The sequence below is a fragment of the Arvicola amphibius genome, chromosome X (genome assembly GCF_903992535.2).
Source record: "Arvicola amphibius chromosome X, mArvAmp1.2, whole genome shotgun sequence".
Classification (NCBI taxonomy): domain Eukaryota; kingdom Metazoa; phylum Chordata; class Mammalia; order Rodentia; family Cricetidae; genus Arvicola; species Arvicola amphibius.
Genome location: NC_052065.1, coordinates 1,219,675 through 1,239,786, shown reverse-complemented (window position 1 = coordinate 1,239,786; position 20,112 = coordinate 1,219,675). Strand labels below are relative to the sequence as shown.

Sequence of the window (20,112 nt, the reverse complement as noted above, 5' to 3'; positions counted from 1 at the left end):
TAACTCCCTCCAAAGCTGTATGCACTTTGGTCCACCCCTCTGTTCCAAAGTGCAGGATCTCTGAATAACTCTAAGATTGTTCATGTTTTTGTACAATTTAGTTTAATAGCTTAAATTATTCCCTGGATCAAAAATGTAAACAAAAGCTCTACTTTTTCCCCTCCAAACTCACTCTCTCTCGCTTTAACTTAATGAGTTAAAAATGGGATTTGTGTTTGTGTAAGTTATGAGAAATAAGTCTTAAGCTTGAGGAATGAATCACATGTGGCTCTTATTCATAAACATAAATGAGTAGAGCATGGAGAAAGGGAGAGAGAGAAATGATCTAAGGGGGGAGTACAAGTAATACATTTCTATGAACTCTAAGGCATAGTCTAAATATAGAAAAGGAGGTGCCAATCATCTCCCATGGCTGAATATTTCCTTCTGCTGAGCCATCCCTATGCTCATAGACACACTGTCATTTGTCAGTCAGCAAATAAATATCTCTGCACACCCAGAGTTTCTTCACACAGTTAGGATTTATGTCTTATCATCCTAGTAATGGCTACAAAGTTCCTAGTATCAACAAAACCTAATACATATTCCATTGCTTTGGATGGGGTGGGGTTGGAATCTCGATTGTCTGTCCAAAAAGATGCTGTATTTATTCCCTGTGAGCATTTAAAGCTAGAGGATGTCTTATTTAATTCTATGGAAAGCAGTGTTTTAAAGAATTAGTATTGAAAGCTCCTTGCCTAGTCTAAGGCAAATCCAAGGATTATAAGCAAGTCTCAGAGACTAGAGGAGGAATGACCACAGTTTATGGGAAGAATTACTTTCCCTTGGGACAATGGCTACTTGGCTTTGGGATTCAGGAAGCCAAAGGAGGACAGAGGGTAGCATTGGAGGGAGGACTGTTCGTTGGTTTCCGGCTTCTCAGAAGCTCAGACCCAGAATAATCACACATAAACTGTATTAACAAAATTACTTGTTGGCCCATTAACTCTAGCTTCTTATTGGTTAACTCTTACATATTAATTTAACCCATTTTTATTAATCTGTGTATCACCACATGGTTGTGGCTTACTGGTTAAAGATTCATCTGGCTCCGACGGGGCTACATGGCTTCTTGAGAGTGTTTTAAAGTTCTGTTCTGAGTAAGGTGATGATCCTACAAGAACAGCTACAGGGTATGCAGTAGCATAGGGTTGAGGGCATGGGATGGGACGAGAGAAAGTAATCACTTAAAAGATTTAGATGTTATTCATTGCCCTAATCTTTTTTTCTGTTGCTGAAAACATAATATCACAGACTGGGTATATTATAAAAGAAAGAGGGTTGTTTGGGCTCAAAGTCAGGAAACTAAATCCAGTAATGGTCTCCCTGCTGGCCTAGTTCCAAACCAGGGCAGGACATCTTGGTGAGAGGCAGGGGTCCATGTCAATGTTTGGGCCTCTTTTGCTTTTATAAAGTCATCTGTACTTAATCATGGATGCTCTGCCCTGAAGATTTCAATCCTCTTCACCTCATAAATATGTCAAATTAAAGTTCTGTCTGACTAAGGTCTCACAGTGCAGGTGACATTTCTACCTGAGTTTCAGCCCATGTTTAAATCACATCATCCATCCATTCCATTCAAATTCATTCAGGAGGAACATCAGCTATGGAGAAAAGTTAAACTGGCAGATGAAGAGGGTTTAGCACAAAAGAGAGGGGATCTTAAGGATTGGGATAAAAAACAGTGGTCAGTTGCCAGGCAGTGATGGCACATGCCTTTCATTTCCAGCACTTCAGAGAAAGAGGCAGGCAAATCTCTGAGTTCAAGACCAGTCTGGTCTACAGAGCTAGTTTCAGGACAGCCAGGACTACACAGAGAAACCCTGTCTCCAAAACCAAAAAAGAAAAAGAAAAAAAACAAAAAGGAAGAAAGACAGAAAGAAGAAAGAAACAAGGGTCAGTGAATGAAAACCCAGCAGTAGTGCTGACCTAGCAGGGAACAAAGACAAAACACCTGTAGAAGCATAAGAAAGATGTCTGCATGCTGAGGCCATGGAGACTTCCAAAGTGAAGGGAAAAGGTGATTTGAGGAAGCCCCTCCAGCTTCCAATGTTAAGGAAGCCCTGTACTCCCTTTGCCTACTAAATCTTTCATGTTATTTCTATAGAGCACAGTGTTTATCAACACAGAACATTTCCCATGAGACTTGATGATAGTATGGTTTATGTTCACCGCATTGCAGACTTTTAGATCGAGTGCTTTGGAGTATCCATGAGAGAAGACAGTTTGGACATGGGTTTATGCCAATATAAAGCCTTTATTAGGCAGCCTGAAAATACACTGGGTATTTGGAATCCCAATGTGATCAGGAGCAGAACTACAGAAGCCAAAAACCAAGGTTAGTGTATTTAGAGTCTTTTCCGGTACTATGGACTTGGAGAGTTCTCATTTTGTCAGGTGGTGCTGTTTACATGTTGACTTTTACAGCTGAAGTGGCACTTCTACCACAGAGTGAACTGTGCTAGTCCTAGGTGTCTGTTACAGGAAGAAAAGTGTATGGCTTGATATCATGAAAGATCTTCCTACAAAATGTCCTTAAAATGTTAGCAGCAAAGGGCTCTCTGGATCCAAAAATTACTGATAAAAGAAAACCTTACTTGTCAAGGGCCAGTTATATGAAAGTTTTGTCATTATTTTCAGTCATAATCTTTTCTTAAGAGTGAGTTCATCTGTAGAAAATAAATAGAATTAGCTGAGTAGAAAACTGAAGCTACCATGTTGCCTTAATGATGTGGGTGGGTCTTCTGTGTGTGTTGATTTCATTGGTTAACAAAGAAACTGCCTTGGGCCATTTGATAGGACAGCCCTTAGGTTGGTGGAGTAGACAGAACAGAATTCTGGGAGGAAGAGGGAAGTGAGGCAATCACCATGCCTCTCCTCTCTGGGAGAGTCGCCATGAAGCCAGCCACCAGGTCAGATATGCTGAATCTTTCACGGTAAGCCACCACCTCATGGTGCTACACACATTATTAGAAATGAATTAATCAAGACGTGAGAATTAGCTAGTAAGAGGCTAGAGCTAATGGGCCAAGCAGTGTTTAAAAGAATACAGTTTCCATGTAATTATTTCGGGTGTAAAGCTAGCCAGGTGGTGGGAAGCGGACAGCCCGCTGCCACATGACTACAACCTAGACTTCATTCTATGACTTGCCAAGGCTGGAGATGCTGCCTTTTCCCAGGACAGAGCTTGGATCCAACCTTGTTGCCTACCCAACCCCATTAACTCCACTGTATCCCTGTCATTATTATTTATGAAAAAATACAAAAGAGACCAGAGCTCCAGAAGCCAAACCTACAGGCCAAGTGGCAAGGGTATGGATGTCTTCAGCCCAGGCACCCAACTTCTCCAATGTGAGCAAGAGACTGCTCCAAAGGGTAGGAAATATTTTGACTCTTTTTACTGTTCTGTTTGAGGCAGAAAATGCAAACAAAAATAGTCATCCAATCCTAACCCTCTGACACAAGGACAGTAGACTTCTTTTTCTTTGATAGAAATACTGAAAACTAAGCAGCTTCTTATTATTTTCTAACAAATACTTTGCAAATATCACAGCACACTTCTGTGTTTTTGCAGGAAACTCACAGGCACCAGCCATGCTCCTAAGAAAAATGCATCCCCAGAAGGCCTGCTGGAGTGTTTCTGAGTGTGCTGTGGAGGTGTGTTTCTGGAAGAGAAAAACATTCTAGTTGGAAGAATGTGAAAATTGCCCTGGCCAATTGGGGGCGTCCCATTCAACCCACTGAGACACCACAGAGAACAAAAGTGTAGACGGGAAAATTTGCTTCCTGTTTGATGGCTAGGAAGTGTAACCAGGTGGTAGAGTATTTGTCTATTATGTGCCAAACCCTTGGGTTTGATTCATAGCACTGCAGAAAAGCAAAGCTTCCCAGGAGCACCCTATTAAGCTGACATTCATATTCTGCTTCCTGGCATGGCTTCTAGGCGTGGCTTGTGGTTCTTGGGGCATGGATTCAAAGTTAAGTCCTTTTAGTGTCTGCCCTGGATTGATTGTTAATCACCGTTCAGTTACAAGGTGGATATTACCAAGTAAAGCACACTTCAGGGCATGTCTGTGGATTTTCCCAAAGATCACCTAATTAATGGTTTGATTCATTGATGGATTCAGAGTTTAAATGGACAGTTGGAAAGTGGTGGAGGTGAGGTCTCGGTAGAGGAAGAAGGTAATTGGTGGTGTGTCAGCAGTCTCTTGCTCTGACCCCTTCTTGTTACAGCTCTGCTTCCTTGCTAAGAGTTGAAGAACTATGCATTCCATGGCATTCCATGATGACATGTTTACTTCACCACAGGTTGAGACGCAATGGAGGTGGCTACCAGGAGAAGAGACCTCCAAATTGTGAGCCAGGGAGACCTTCAACCCTTAAGCAGTTCTCTCAAATTGACAGAAAGACAAATGATAGATAGACAGACAAACAGATAAATGATAGATAGATAGATAGATAGATAGATAGATAGATAGATAGATAGATAGATAGAGATAGAGAGATAGATTAGACAGATCCTATTGTTTTGTTTCTCTGGTGAGCTCTGACTAATAATAAGACTACCAAAATGTCAAGGTCAAAAAGGCATACAATTAGAACCCAAGACTAAGAAAAAATTGAGAAGAAAAGGTATTTGAAGAAATAAAGGATGAAAACTTGGCAAATTTGCTGAAAAACCTGTGTGTATAGATTTAAGATACTCAGCCATTCCCAAGCAAAATAAGGATTTTTTTTTTCAAAAAGTTCCTAGACACTTTATAACTAAATATCTGAAACCAAATACACACAAAAGTCATAAAGTTAACTAGTAAAAAATAAGGCATTCTATGTAGAGATAGCATCATGGATTTTCACAACAGAGTCTAAAAGACACCAGAACAAGGGCATACTTTAAGAGGGTTAAAGAAAAGATTCTACCCAGAATTTTATATTGATATAAACTGAAAAAGAACTTCCAAGAAAAAAGGTGAAATCGAATCTTGGAAGAAGGAAACTTCAGGGATTTGTCTGCAGCCAATCTGTTCTTGATCTGATAGCTGATCTAACTAACTAACTAACTAACTAACTAACTATCTAACTAACTAACTAACCTACCCCAGGGAAGTTTGTTCTCTGAGAGTGGAGAAAGTCAGTAGAAATGATAACTGCCTGTTGATATCAATGTGCAGAGATGCAGAAAGCGACTTTTTCTTTTTCTTTTTTCTTTTTGTTTTTTTCGAGACAGGGTTTCTCTGCAGCTTTTTTAGAGCCTGTCCTGGAACTAGCTCTTGTAGACCAGGCTGGCCTCGAACTCACAGAGATCCGCCTGCCTCTGCCTCCCGAGTGCTGGGATTAAAGGCGTGCGCCACCACCGCCCGGCCAACTTTTTCTTTTTAAGCATCTATGTATGTGGAAAGTAAGATGTGAACATACACGGAACATACGTGGAAGGTATGGAAGTTATAGAAAGTTGTAGAGCATACAGACTTCTATATTTTATATGGACTGCTACAGCGTTAAATCTAAATTACAAAAGTTAGAAAATGTATATAATTCTCAGAGTGATAACTAAAAAAAAAACAACAGCAACAACAACAAAAACCCCACATTTAAAGAGATACAGCCCCAAGATTTATTTATGTATTTTGTATACAGAGTTCAGCCTGCATATATGTTTGCACTGCAGACCAGAAGAGGCACAAGATCTCATCACAGGTGGTGTGAGCCACTATACAATGGCTAGGAATTGAACTCAGGACCTCTGGAAGAGCAGCCAGTGCTCTTAACCGCTGAGTCATCTCCCCAAGCCCCCAAAACACTAATCTTAAAGATAAAACTTTTCTTTTATTTGAACATGAGAAGGAAGCAAACAGCAGCTTCCTCGCCATTTCCTTACTGGTCCTCCCTGCATCTCTTCCCGAGTTGTGGAGACATCCCCAGTCATGGAGATGGGCAGCTCCACAAGAGACAGAGTGAAGACAAAAGGAGGCACCTGATTGGAGCCAGGCAGGGTAGAATGCCACTACCCAAAGGTGCCATCTGACTTAGCACCTCTAGTGGTGGGAAAAAAGAATGCCGCTGGCTCAAGGCTGGCAGCTGCTACCTTTCTGAGAAGTTAATAAAGGGGAGGGTACCAGCTCTAAACAGGGTGTCGCCATCAACTCTCTCTCCTTGAGGCTCAGGGAACCCTGTGGAAGAGGAGGCAGAAGAAAGGTAAGAGCCAGAGGGGTGAAGGAAAGAAGAGTCTGGAAATCAGCAAGACCAATGCACACATGAACTCACAGAGACAAGGTAGCAGGCACAGGGACTGCAGAGGTCTGCATCAGATGGGGTCCCAGAGCTGAAAGGAGAAGTGGACACAGGCCCACATCCCAACCCAGAAGCCATCTCCAATTGATAACCATTTGCAAATGGAAATTTAGTTTTCTCCAAGGGAGTCTCACTGGGGAAACAAACCACTCTTAAGGGCAGGCTGCGTGCCCAGCAGGAGATGCCAACAGAAAACTACCTCAATAATGTCTTCAGAGGTTCCCTGTCTCATAATGCTGTCTTGGAGCTTTTCTTTAATCTTATTTTTTATGTGTATTCTCTCTTTCTCTTTTTACCCTACAGATGCTTTGTGTATATGTCATGGCTTCCAGTTCAGTGTTTTTTCTGGGGTTCCTGAGTGTGCGAGTGGGGGTCACCGTGTCTGTATCTGTTTCTTGTGTCTTTTCCTGGAATCTTTTCCTTCTGCTTGTTTGTCCTTTTCTGATGTTAGTTTTTGTTTGGTCTTATTATAGTTTATTATTATCCCTTAGAAGCCTGTTTGTTCTCTACTGAGAGACAGAAAGGCGGTGGATGTGGATGGGAGGGGAGGGTTGGAATTGGAAGGAGTAGAGGGGAAACTGTAGTCAGGATACATTACGTAGGGGAAAAATCTATTTTCAAAGGAAACTAACATTAAAATATTTGTTGTGAAATCAAAATACAAGATAAAATAAAATAAATTGAAACCCTTCTCTGAGTGTTCAGGGAGCTCTGCAGAAGAGGAGACAGAAAGATTCTAAGAGCCAGAGGGGATGGATGACTCTGAGGAAAGAGCATCTTCAGGGCACAGCAGGATTGAGCACAGACAAACCCAGAGACTGGGGCAGCATGCACAGCACTGCACAGGGTCAAGCCACACAGGGTCCCAGCACTGAGAGATAAGAGTGAACAGGACCTCCCATCCACCGCCAAGAAGCTACCTCCAGTTGACATCCATTGGAAAGGAAAACTTAGTTTTCCCCAGTGGAGCCTCATTGGGTTTATTAACTACATTTTGTGAGGGACCGAAAAGGACCCTCGGGTCAAGCAGGCTGATTCATCCCCCGCGCCTTTCCGCTTGGGATAGCCTGCATGAGTTAACAGCACGTACTTATCTTAAGCACATCTTGCGGTCAACCACGCAACTGACGGATCCTCCCTCTGATGGTATTTTCAGCCTACTTCCCCTTTGGCCTAGGGCTCAGTAGTTTTCCACCCCCCTCTAACCTTACCTTTCCCTACTAGATCTACCCTATAAAAAACAAAACCCTGCTTGCAATAAACGGAACCTTGACGCATCTCAGACTGATTCTGTCTTTCCTTACGCGCTTGGTTCCCTTTCCCTTTCCCTTTTCCCCCATTATTCCTAGGTGATGCCTCCTCGAGACCCATGAATAACCTGGCCTGCTGGATGGCTCAACATTTAAGGGTGGGCATGGCCAACAGTGGATATCAGCACAAAATGAACTCCATGGTAATTTTGTAGACTTTTTGTCTCAAATTGCTTTGTTTGAGCATTTTTTTTGTCTTACTGATCTGTGACTTGTATATTATGACTTCCAATTTTATATTTGTCAAGGTTTTTGTTTTATGTATGCATGTGTGTGCAACTCCTGTGTGTGTGAGAGAGACTCGTGTGTGTGACACTCCTGTGTGTGACTTGCTGTGTGTGTCTCATGCATGTGTGTGTGTGCATGTGTGTGTGATTGTATGTGAGACTCATGTATAAATATATGTGCATGTGTGTGTGTGACTTGTGTTTGTGACTCATGCATGTGTGTGTATGACTCGTGTGCGTGTTTCTTGTGCTTGCTTTGTAATTTTTCTTTTTCAAAACCAAAATTTCAAAATGTGTTTTCTTTTTACTGTTTGTTTTCTAAGATAGAGAAGGAAGGTGTGGAGTAGGGTGGGTGGGAAAGGGGGAAGATCTGGGAGGAGTTGGGGGTAGGAAAATATTGAAAATATTGAAAGTGGCTAGGATATGGAGGGATTAGAATCTCTGTGTATTTCTGGTGGCTGGTGAGATCATAAACCTCTGAAACTGCTTTTGAAAGCATTTATTATGTGTGCAATTATTTAAATGGTTAAATAAAGAATTACCAAATACAATTTTGAAAATACACTGTAAATAAAGAAATTAATGCATGTTATGACTGGGGGCTCATGCTGGCTAGCGGCATTAGTGAGGACACTGCCATCTGCTGGACATGGAGTATAGTGCCGCACGTGGCTCAGCCTGTGCCTTCTCCAAAGGGGAGAATCCAGGACCTTGTGCTTTTGGACCTAGTGAACGCATCTTTGCCCCACACCTTAGCTGGCAATTCCTCCTAACACCCTCTCCTCCTTCCCCGGCCAGCTCATACTTTGCTTTCTAGTCCCACTGAATTCTAGTTTCTCACTTGCAGATCCTTTTCCTAACCCCAGAGAGAAAATTGGAGACCACACAGCTCGGCTTCCTTGTGTAACGATAGAGGAATAAAACCCCCGAAGAAATGGGGTGTGTTGCTCAGGTTGAAGTAAGCTGCCCAAGTTGGGTCTGGGGCGTAGGAGTTGTGGCGCTGTTTGGGGTACAGACTTCCAAGGAGCAGTGTAACCCAGGCTACAGAGGTGTGGTCGCTCTGTGTAACCTTGGGACTGTGCCCTCTTGAGCCATCACCAGCCGACAGGGGAGGAGGCCCATGAGGGCGGCTGTAAAAATTAGGCCAGAAGAACCCGAGAGCATTGACAGTACTCGTTGGCACATGGTGAACTGGTAAGGATTGTTCCCCCAAGTGGTGGTGATGGTGACATTTACCAGTGTTTAACCAATGACAAAGCCATCAGGATGGCAGCAGCATTGATTAGGTATGGAATGGGCAACTCTAGCAAAGGGAGCAGAGGGGGGTATTGCTTCCCACCAAGCCCACAAGGCTTGTCCCCAGCCTGTGGTCTTCCCTTTGGCCTGCTTTGCCCAGTCCTCTTCCGGGATGCTGAGGGTGAATGCAGGTCACAGGCACTTGCTGGCTGGTCATCTACCACTCTGTTCACACTCTGGCATCAAATGTGCCACCGCTGCTGCTTTGGGGGCTTAGAACCCGCTCTACTTGCCACTTGATTCCCAGACCTTCCCATGACCCTCATCAGTTACCTTTCTGTGACTACGGCCACCACTGGGTGTACTTTCTTTCAGTGCCTGTCCCCTACTCAAACTCCACAGTCCACTCCTGTCCTCCATAATCACCCCACCTCCCCGATACTTTCCATCTGCATCTCCTTTCCCATGAAGCATCCCCCTTTCCCAGGAAACATCCTGGCTATATTTCTAGTGCCATTCCTTGCAACCTTCAGCGAGTCTCCTTCCCCCACTATTTCCCAGACTCCTCTACTCCATGAAATCTGGATCCTTCTGTAAAAGTTCATGAGATTAAAAAAAAAAAAAGTAAGATTCATGGAAAAATAAGTTTACAGTTGTGTTTCATAATACAATGAGTCTCTAACAAAAAAAGACAACAGAGGGGTGGTAAATAAATCGTGATAGGCCTTTTCACTGATATATAGTGTACCCACCACAGATAATGACATGTATTAAAAGGAAAGTAATTGCGAAATTGTGAGCCCAAACAACACCATACAATGGTTTATAGACTATGTGATGGACCTGCAGGCAGACCAGACCAAAGTCATGGCCTCTTCAGTCAGGTATATTTTTAGGTCAAACTTATCTATTAGTGGTTTAATCTATATTAAAAGACAACTGAAATTTTGAATACTTTTTTGTGTATATGTAACAAAAAATATGTAAAAAACTTAACATTTTGGTGTCTTGTTAAGTGCATATCTAAGCAGCATTGCAGCCATCCATACAATTGTTGTTAACCACTGGTCATTTCCCAAGCAGTCATCATCACAGACAGGGGCCTTGCTTTCAGTAGACACTGATACCCTGGCCTCTCCTTCTGCTTGCCTGGGGCAAATTCTGTCCTACTTCCTTATTCTATGGATTTGACAGATGGTACCTAGTGTAAGTGGAATCACCACAAAAAACGTAGTCTCTATGTGCCTGGCTTACTTCCCTTAGAGTAGTGTTTGCAAGGATCCCCAGTGTCATGCTCAGGTTTTAAAGTTTCCCTCTCTGCTGGTTGATATTGTCAGTTTTATCAAGGTCACAAGTCTTTGGTCACTTTCGTTTATGAGGGATTTTCTAAACTAGGTTATTGAGGTAGAAGACTCCCCTAAGTAGAAATGGTTCATCGCATGGGCTAGGGTCCTGGACTGACTTAAAAGAGAGAGTCAATCTGGTGTGGGAAGTCCTTCTGTATATGTGTTGCTTTTATTGGTTAATAAAGAGGTTGCTTTCAGCCAGCAGCTTAACAGAATGTAGCCAGGGTGGAAGAGTTATATAGAGAGAAAGTAGGCAGAGTCAGTGGGAAGCCAAGTAGCTGCCCACAGGAGACAGACACACCAGAATCTTGCCGGTAAGCAAGAGCCACGTGGCAATACACAGATTAATGGAAATGGGTTCATTTAAAATATAAGAGTTAGCCAGAAATATGCTTCAGCTATTGGCCAAACAATATTGCAATTGATACAGATTTCTGTGTGGTATTTTGAGTCTGGGCAGCCAGGAACAAACGAGCAGTCTCTGCCAACATGCATCCATGTTCTTTGCTTCATGGTTTGGACTCAGTGTGAACAGCCACTTCCTGCTTTTTTGTCCTAATGTGCCTCAGTTTACTGGAGCAGTATACTAAAGTAACCCTTTCCTTCAGGCGCTCTCATGGGCTATTTTGTTGCAGCAAACAGGACAAGTAACTAATCTCTTACCATTGCCCTTCTTGTTTCTTTTGTGTCAGCACAAGACAAGCTAAAGTCATCAGAGGAAGGAGCCTCAGCCGAGGAAATGCCCTCTTGCGATCCAGCTGGAAGGCATTGTCTCATTTAGTGGTCAATGGAGGAGGGCCCAGTCTATGGTGGTGGTGCAGTTCCTGGGCTGGTGGTCCTGGGTTCTATAAGAAAGCAGGCGGAGGACGGCGGAAGTCCCGCCTGCTGAGTAGTCTTCCCTGCAGTCGCCGCCTCCGTTGTTGTTGTTGTGATGCTTCTCCAAAGTCGACAGCTCCGGTCCCCCAATGCCTCCCACCGCCATGAAGTAGATGTTTAAGGAGGACTACTCACTGGAACATAGACGCGTGGAATCTGCGAAGATCAGAGCGAAGTACCCCAACGGGATTCCGGTGATGGTGGAAAAGGTCTCGGGCACTCAGATTGTTGACACTGACAAAAGGAGGTACTTGGTTCCATCTGACATCACCATGGCTCAGTTCATGTGCATCATCAGGAAAAGGATTCAGCTTCCTTCTGAGAAGACGATCTTCCTGTTTGTGGACAAGACAGTCCCAAAGTCCAGCCTAACTATGGGGCAGCTTTACCAGAAGAAAAAGGATGAAGATGGATTCTTGTGTGTGGCCTACAGCGGAGAGAACACTTTTGGACTCTGAGTGCCACTGCTGGGCTCGGTGCACCGTTCCTGCTTGTGTATCTTGGAATAACTGGCTGTTTTCAGTTACTCCACCAGAGCCTCTTCACATAGACCTACTAGTGCATTTGGAACTGGATTTATTTCTTAATATATTGGAAGGCTTGGTTTCTTTAGATTAGTAAATTATCATACAGAGTTTTATTTTTAGTTTTCTTTTTGTGCATTGACCTCATGCTATATGCTCCAAGGAACCTGTCTTCAGGGAATCATATTTAATGAAGATATTTCAATAATGAAGGGATGTAGGTGTGGCATTAAAGTGAAAAGGAGGGGTGATACATTGTTCTGGATTATGTTCCAAGTGTTAGGTGGTTAAGTATTCCCAAGTGAAATCCTTAGCAGTCAGAATACACTTTGCCAACTACAAATCATGTTGGATTAAGCTAATCAGTTTTTCTTTCAGAGACTATTAAACTACATAATTAACAATAAAACTTCCTCCTATAAAGGCAAAAAAGAGAAAGAAATAAAGAAAGAAGAGAGAGAGAGAGAGAGAGAGAGAGAGAGAGAGAGAGAGAGAGAGAGAGAGAGAGAGAGAGAGAGAGCAGACTGAGCAAGCCTTGGGAGCAAGCATGTAAGCAGACTCCTCCATGGCCTCTGCATCAACTCCTGCTTCCAGGTTCCTGCCCCATTTGAGTTCCTGTCCTGCCTTCCTCCAGTGATGAGCAGCGGTACAAAAGTGTAAGCCAAATAAACACTTTCCTCCCCAACTTGCCTTTTGGTCATGGTCTTTTGTCACAGCAGTAGAGACCCTAACTAGGACTCCTTGTTCCTACAAGGCAAATTCTTCTGATAGTATGCATTCTCAACTTGACATGACCTAGGAGAAAAGACCCTGGCTGTGTCTTTAAGAAAGTATCTAGGTAGAGTTAGCAGAGGAGGGACAACCCATCCAAGAGGAGCATGTCATCCTTGCATGGGTTTGTGGCCTGGATGAAAAAAACAGAGAAACAAAGCTGAGTACCGCAGATTCAGATGGAAGGCTTCTAGATTCCACAAGTCACACCTGCTGCTGCTGCCGCGATTAACTAGGCATTCAATGGGTGAGCCAAGAGCACTTGAGAATGGCTCAGCAGTAAAGTGCCCTGACTGCACTTCCAGAGGTTATTAGTTCAGTTGCCAGCGGAGAAGGAAGAGGCGATAGGCAGAGACAGAGGCAAAGGCTGTAGGCAGAGGCAGAGGCAGAGGAAGAGGCAGAGACTGTAGGCAGAGGAAGAGGCAGAGACTGTAGGCAGACGCAGAGGCAGAGGCAGAGGCAGAGGCAGAGGCAGAGGATGTAGATAGAGGCTGTGGGCAGAGGCAGAGGCTGTAGGCAGAGGCAGAGGCAGTAAGCAGAGGCAGAGGCTGTAGGCAGAGGCTGTAGCCAGAGTCAGAGGCTGTAGGCAGAGGCAAGGCTGTAGGCAGAGGCGGAGGTTGTAAACACAGGCTATAGGCAGAGGCAGGGGCTGGAGGCAGAGGCTGGAGGCAGAGGCAGAGGTTGTAGTCAGAGGCTGTAGGCAGAGGCAGAGTCTGTATGCAAAGGCTGTAGGCATAGGCAGAGGCTGTAGGCAGTGGCTGTATGCAGAGGATGTAGGCAGATGCAGAGGCATAGGCTGTAGGCAGAGGCTGTAAGCAGATGCACAGGCTGTAGGCAGAGGCTGTAGGCAGAGGCAGATGCTTTGGACAGAGGCTGTAGGAACAGGAAAAGGCTGTCGTTAGAGGCTATAGTCAAAGGAAGAGTCTGTAGTCAAGGCAAAGGCTGTAGGTAGAGGCAGAGGTGGAGGCTTTAGGAAGAGGGTATAGGTAGAAGCAAAGGCTGTAGGGAAAGTCAGCGGCTGTAGGCAGAGTCAGAGGCTGTTGGGAGAGGTAGAGGTTCTAGGAAGAGGCAGAGGCTGTAGGCAGAGGCAGAGGCTCAGGTTAGAGGCACAGGCTGTAGGCAGAGGCAGAGGCTGTAGGCAGAGGCTGTAGGCAGAGGAAGAGGTTATATGCAGAGGCAGAGGTGGTAGGCAGAGGATGTAGCTGTAGGCAGAGGTTGTAGGCAGAGGCAGAGGCTTAGGGCAGAGTCAGGGGCTGTATGCAGAGGCTGTATGCAGAGGCACAGGCTGTAGTCAGAGGCTGTAGGCAGATGCAGAGGCTTTAGACAGAGGATGTAGGCAGAGGCTGTAGGCAGAGGGTATAGGCAGAGGCAGAGGTGGTAGGCAGAGGATGTAGGCAGAGGCAGTAGGCAGAGTAGGAGAGAGAGGCTTTAGGCAGGGGCTGTAGGCAGCGGCACAGACTGTAAGCAGGGTCTGTAGGCAGAGGAATAGGCTGTAGTCAAAGGCTGTGTGCAGAAGCAGAGCCTCTAGGCAGAGGCCGTAGGCAGAGGCAGAGGCTGCAGACAGAGGCTGTAGGCAGAGGCAGAGGTGTAGGCTGTAGGCAGAGGTTATAGATAGAGACTGAGGCTATAGGCAGAGTCAGAGGCTGTAGAAAGAGGCAGAGGTTCTAGGCAGAGGCTGTAGGCAGAGGCAGAGGCTCTTGGCAGCCGCCTAGCCTGTAGGCAGCGGCAGCGGCTATAGGCAGAGGCAGAGTAATTAGGCAGAAGATGTAGGCAGAGGCAGAGGCTGTAGGCAGTGTTAGAGGCTGTAGGCAGAGGGAGAGGCTGTAGGCAGAGGGTGTAGGCAGTGGGTATAGGCAGAGGCTATAGGCTGAGGCTGCAGTCAGATGCAGAGGCAGAGACTGTAGTCAGAAGCTGTAGACAGAGGCAGAGACTGTAGCCAGAGCCAGGGGCTGTAGGCAGAGGGAGAGCCTGTAGGATGAGGCTGACGGCAGAGGCAGAGGCTGTAGGCAGTGGCTGTAGGCAGAGGCAGATTCTGTAGGCAGAGGCTGTAGCCAGAGGCAGATGCTGTAAGCAGAGGCTGTAGGCAGAGGCAGAGGCTGTAGGCTGGGTCTCTAGCTTGATGCTGTAAAGAGACAGAGGCTGTAGTCAGAGGCTGTATGCAGAAGTAGAGGCTGTACCCAGAGCCAGATGCTATAGGCAGAGGTTGTAAGAACAGGAAGAGGCAGTCCTCTGAGCCTATAATCAAAGGAAGATTCTATAGTCAAGGCAGAGGCTGTAGGCAGAGGCAGAGGTGGAGGCTGTAGGCAGAGGCTATAGATAGAGACAGAGGCTATAGGCAGAGTCAGAGGCTGTAGGAAAAGGCAGAGGTTCTAGGCAGATTCTCTAGGCAGAGGCAGAGGTTGTTGGCAGCCGCAGAGGCTGTAGGCAGAGTCAGCGGCTATAGGCCGAAGCAGAGTAATTAGGCAGAGGATGTAGGCAGAGGCAGAGGCTGTAGGCAGAGGCTGTAGGCAGAGGCAGGGGGAGAGGCTGAAGGCAGAGTCTGTAGGCATTGGCTGTAGGCAGAGGCTAAAGGCAGAGGCTGTAGTCAGAGGCAGAGGCAGAGGCAGAGGCAGAGATTGTAGTCAGAAGCTGTAGGCAGAGGCAGAGGCTGTAGGCAGAGCCAGGGGCTGTATGCAGAGGGAAAGGCTGTAGGATGAGGCTGAAGGCAGAGGCACAGGCTGTGGGCAGAGGGTGTAGGCAGAGGCAGAGTCTGATGGCAGAGGCCATAGGCAGAGGCTGTAGGCAGAGGAAGAGGCTGAGGCTGTAGGTAGAGGCTTTAGACCACGCCAGAGTCTGTAGGCAGAGGCAGAGTCAGTATTCAGAGACAGAGGTTGTAGGCAGTGGCAGAGGCTGTATCCAGAGGTGGTAGGCAGAGGCAGAGGCTGTATCCAGAGGTAGTAGGCAGAGGCAGAAGCAATAGGCAGAGGCTCTAGGCAGAGGATGTAGGCCGAGGCTGTACGCAGAGGCTATAGGCAGAAGCTGTAGGCAGAGGCCGAGGCTGTAGTGAGAGGCTTTATGCAGAAGCAGAGGCTCTAGGCAGAGGCAGAGCCTGCAGACAGAGGCTGTAGGCAGAGGCAGAGGCTGTAAGCAGATTCTGTAGGCAGAGGAATAGGATGTAGTCAAAGGCTATATGCAGTAGCAGAGCCTCTAGGTAGAGTCTGTAGGCATACGCAGAGGCTGAGGCTGTAGGCAGAAGCTGTAGGCAGAGGCAGAGGCTGTAGACAGTGGCTGTAGGCAGAGCCAGGGCCTGTAGACAGAGGCAGAGGCTGTAGGTAGAGGCTTTAGGCAGAGGCTTTAGGCAGAGGCTCTAGGCAGATGCAGAGGCAGAGACTGTAGGCAGAAGATGTAGGCAGAAGATATAGGCAGATGCAGAGGCAGAGACTGTAAGTAGAAGCTGTAGGCTGAGGCTTTAGGCAGAGGCTGTAGGAAGAGTCTGTAGGCAGAGGCTGCAGTCAGAGGTTGTAGGCAGAGGCTGGAAGCAGCTGCAGAGGCAGAGACTGCAGGCAGAAGCTGTAGAAAGAGGCAAAGGCTGTAGGCAGAGGCCATATGTAGAGGGAGAGGCTTTAGGCAGAGGCAGAGTCTGTAGGCAGAGGCAGAGGTTGTAGGGAATTGCTGTATGCAGAGGAAGAGGCTGTAGGCTGAGGCTGTATGCAGAAGCAGAGGCTCTAGGCAGAGGGTGTAGGGAGAGGCAGTGCCTGCAGAGAAAGGCTGTAGGCAGAGGCAGAGGCTATACCAAGAGGCTGTAGGCAGAGGCAGATGCTTTGGAGAGGCTGTAGGAACAGGAAGAGGCTCTCATTAGAGGCTATAGTCAACGGAAGAGTCTATAGTCAAGGCAGAGGCTGTAGGCAGAGGCAGAGTTGGAGGCTTTAGGAAGAGGCTATATGTAGAGGCAGAGGCTGTAGGGAAAGTCAGCGGCTGTAGGCAGAGTCAGAGGCTGTTGGGAGAGGTAGAGGTTCTAGGAAGAGGCAGAGGCTGTAGGCAGAGGCAGAGGCTCAGGTTAGAGGCACAGGCTGTAGGCAGAGGCAGAGGCTGTAGGCAGAGGCTGTAGGCAGAGGAAGAGGTTATATGCAGAGGCAGAGGTGGTAGGTAGAGGATGTAGGCAGAGGCAGAAGCTGTAGGCAGAGGTTGTAGGCAGAGGCAGAGGCTTAGGGCAGAGTCAGGGGCTGTATGCAGAGGCTGTATGCAGAGGCACAGGCTGTAGTCAGAGGCTGTAGGCAGATGCAGAGGCTTTAGACAGAGGATGTAGGCAGAGGCTGTAGGCAGAGGGTATAGGCAGAGGCAGAGGTGGTAGGCAGAGGATGTAGGCAGAGGCAGTAGGCAGAGTAGGAGAGAGAGGCTTTAGGCAGGGGCTGTAGGCAGCGGCACAGACTGTAAGCAGGGTCTGTAGGCAGAGGAATAGGCTGTAGTCAAAGGCTGTGTGCAGAAGCAGAGCCTCTAGGCAGAGGCCGTAGGCAGAGGCAGAGGCTGCAGACAGAGGCTGTAGGCAGAGGCAGAGACTGTAGGCAGTGGCAAAGGCTGTGTGCAGAGATTGTAGGGAGAGGCAGAGGCTGAGGCTGAACGAAGAAGCTGTAGGCAGAGGCAGAGGCTGTAGGTAGAGGGTTTATGCAGATTCAGAGGCTGTAGGCAGATCCAGAGGCTGTAACCACAGGCTGTAGGCAGAGGCAGAGGCTAGAGGCAGAGGCAGAGGATGTAGGCAGAGGCACAGTTTGTAGGCAGAGGAGGTAGGCAGAGGCAGAGGCTGTGAACACAGGCTGTAGGCAGAGGCAGAGTCTATAGGCAGAGGCAGAGGCTGTAACCACAGGCTGTAGGCAGAGGCAGAGGCTATAGGCAGAGGCAGAGGCTGTAGGCAGAGGCAGAGGCAGTAGGCAGAATCAGAGAGAGCGGCTGTTGGCAGAGGCTGTAGGCAGAGGCAGAGGCCTTAAGCAGAGTCTGTAGGCAGAGCAAGAGGCTGTATTCAAAGGCTGTATGCAGAAGCAGGAACACAAGGCAGAGGCTGTAGGCAGAGGCAGTGGCTGCAGACAGAGGCTGTAGGCAGAGGCAGAGGCTGTAGGCAGTGGCAAAGGCTGAATGCAGAGATTGTAGGGAGAGGTAGAGGCTGAGGCTGAACGTAGAAGGTATAGGCAGAGGCAGAGGCTCTAGACAGTGGCTGTAGGCAGATCCAGTGGCTGTAGGCAGAGGCAGAGGCTGTAGGCTTAGGCTGTAGGCAGTTGCAGAGGCTGTAACCACAGGCTGTAGGCAGAGCCTGTAGGCAGAGGCAGAGGCTGTAGGCAGAGGCAGAGACTGTAGGCAGAGGAGGAAGGCAGAGGCAGAGGCTGTAAACACAGGCTGTACGCAGAGGCAGAGGCTGTAGCCAGAGGCTGTAGGCAGAGGCAGAGTCTGTATGCAAAGGCTGTAGGCTTAGGTAGAGGCTGTAGGCAGTGGATTATGCAGAGGTTGTAGGCAGATGCAGAGGCAGAGGCTTTAGGCAGAGGCTGTAGGTAGATGCACATTCTGTAGGGTTTAGGAAGAGGCAGAGGTTCTAGGCAGAGGCTGTAGGAAGAGGCAGAGGCTGTAAGCACAGGCATAGGCTAAGATCTGAGGCAGAGGCTGTAGGCAGAGACAGAGGCTGTAGGCAGAGTCAGAGGCTGTAGGCAGAGGTGGTAGGCAGAGGCTTTAAGGAGAGTCTTTAGGCAGAGGAAGAGGCTGTAGTCAAAATCTATATGCAGAAGCAGAGTCTCTTTGCAGAGGCTCTAGGCAGAGGCAGAGGCTGCAGACAGAGGCTTTAGGCAGAGGCAGAGGCTGTAGGCAGAGGCTGTAGGCAGTGGCAGAGGCTGTATAAAGTGACTTCAGGCAGAGGCAGAGGCTGAGGCTGTATGCAGAGCCTGTAGGCAGAAGCAGAGGCTGTAGACAGTGGCTGTAGGCAGAGCCAGGGGCTATAGGCAGAGGCAAAGGCTGTAGGTAGAGGTTTAGGCAGAGACAGAGGCTGTAGCCATATGCAGAGGCTGTAGCTAGAGGCTGTAGGCAGAGGCAGAGGTTGTAGGCAGAGGCAGGGGCTGTAGGCAGAGGCTGTAGGCAGAGGCAGAGGTGGTAGGCAGAGGCTGTAGGAAGAGGCAGAGGCTGTAAGCACAGGCATAGGCTAAGATCTGAGGCAGAGGCTGTAGGCAGAGACAGAGGCTGTAGGCAGAGTCAGAGGCTGTATGCAGAGGCTGTAGGATGAGGGTATAGGCAGAGGCAGAGGTGTTAGGCAGAGGATATAGGGAGAGGCAGTAAGCCAAGGAAGAGGGAGAGGCTTTAGGCAGTGGCTGTAGGCAGAAGCAGAGGCTGTAAGCAGAGTCTGTAGGAAGAGGAAGAAGCTGTAGTCAAAATCTGTATGCAGAAGTAGAGTCTCTAGGCAGAGGCTCTAGGCAGAGGCAGAGTCAGAGGCTGCAGACAGAGGCTTTAGGCTGAGACAGAGGCTGTAGGCAGAGGCTGTAGGCAGTGGCAGAGGCTGTATGCAGGGACTTTAGGCAGAGGCAGAGGCTGAGGCTGTAGGCAGAGGCCATAGGCAGAGTCAGAGGCTGTAGGCAGAGGCTGTAGGCAGAGGTAGAGTCTGTATGCAAAGGCTGTAGGCTTAGGTAGAGGCTGTAGGCAGTGGCTTATGCAGAGGTTGTAGGCAGATGCAGAGGCAGAGGCTGTAGGTAGATGCACATTCTGTAGTCAGAGGGTTTAGGAAGAGGCAGAGGTTCTAGGCAGAGGCTATAGGAAGAAGCAGAGGATGTAAGCACAGGCATAGGCTAAGATCTGAGGCAGAGGCTGTACGCAGAGACAGAGGCTGTAGGCAGAGTCAGAGGCTGTAGGCAGAGGTTGTAGGCAGAGGCAGAGGCTTTAAGGAGAGTCTTTAGGCAGAGGAAGAGGCTGTAGTCAAAATCTATATGCAGAAGCAGAGTCTCTATGCAGAGGCTCTAGGCAGAGGCAGAGGCTGCAGACAGAGGCTTTAGGCAGAGGCAGAGGCTGTAGGCAGAGGCTGTAGGCAGTGGCAGAGGCTGTATAAAGTGACTTCAGGCAGAGGCAGAGGCTGATGCTGTATGCAGAGCCTGTAGGCAGAGGCAGAGGCTGTAGACAGTGGCTGTAGGCAGAGCCAGGGGCTATAGGCAGAGGCAGGGGCTATAGGCAGAGGCTGTAGGCAGAGGCAGAGGTGGTAGGCAGAGGCTTTAGGCAGAGGCTGTAGGAAGAGGCAGAGGCTGTAAGCACAGGCATAGGCTAAGATCTGAGGCAGAGGCTGTAGGCAGAGACAGAGGCTGTAGGTAGAGGCTTTAGGCAGAGGCAGAGGTTGTAGGCAGATGCAGAGGCTGTAGCTAGAGGCTGTAGGCAGAGGCAGAGTCTGTAGGCAGAGGAAGAGGCTGTAGTCAAAATCTGTATACAGAAGTAGAGTCTATAGGCAGAGGCTCTAGGCAGAGGTAGAGGCAGAGGCTGCAGACAGAGGCTTTAGGCTGAG

At 47.8% G+C, this 20,112-nt stretch overlaps 1 pseudogene; it reads left to right on the top strand.

Annotated features, from left to right (window-relative positions):
- The first annotated feature begins 11,278 nt into the window (after window positions 1-11,278).
- LOC119805514 lies at window positions 11,279-11,783 on the top strand (annotated as a pseudogene).
- The last annotated feature ends 8,329 nt before the right edge of the window (window positions 11,784-20,112 follow it).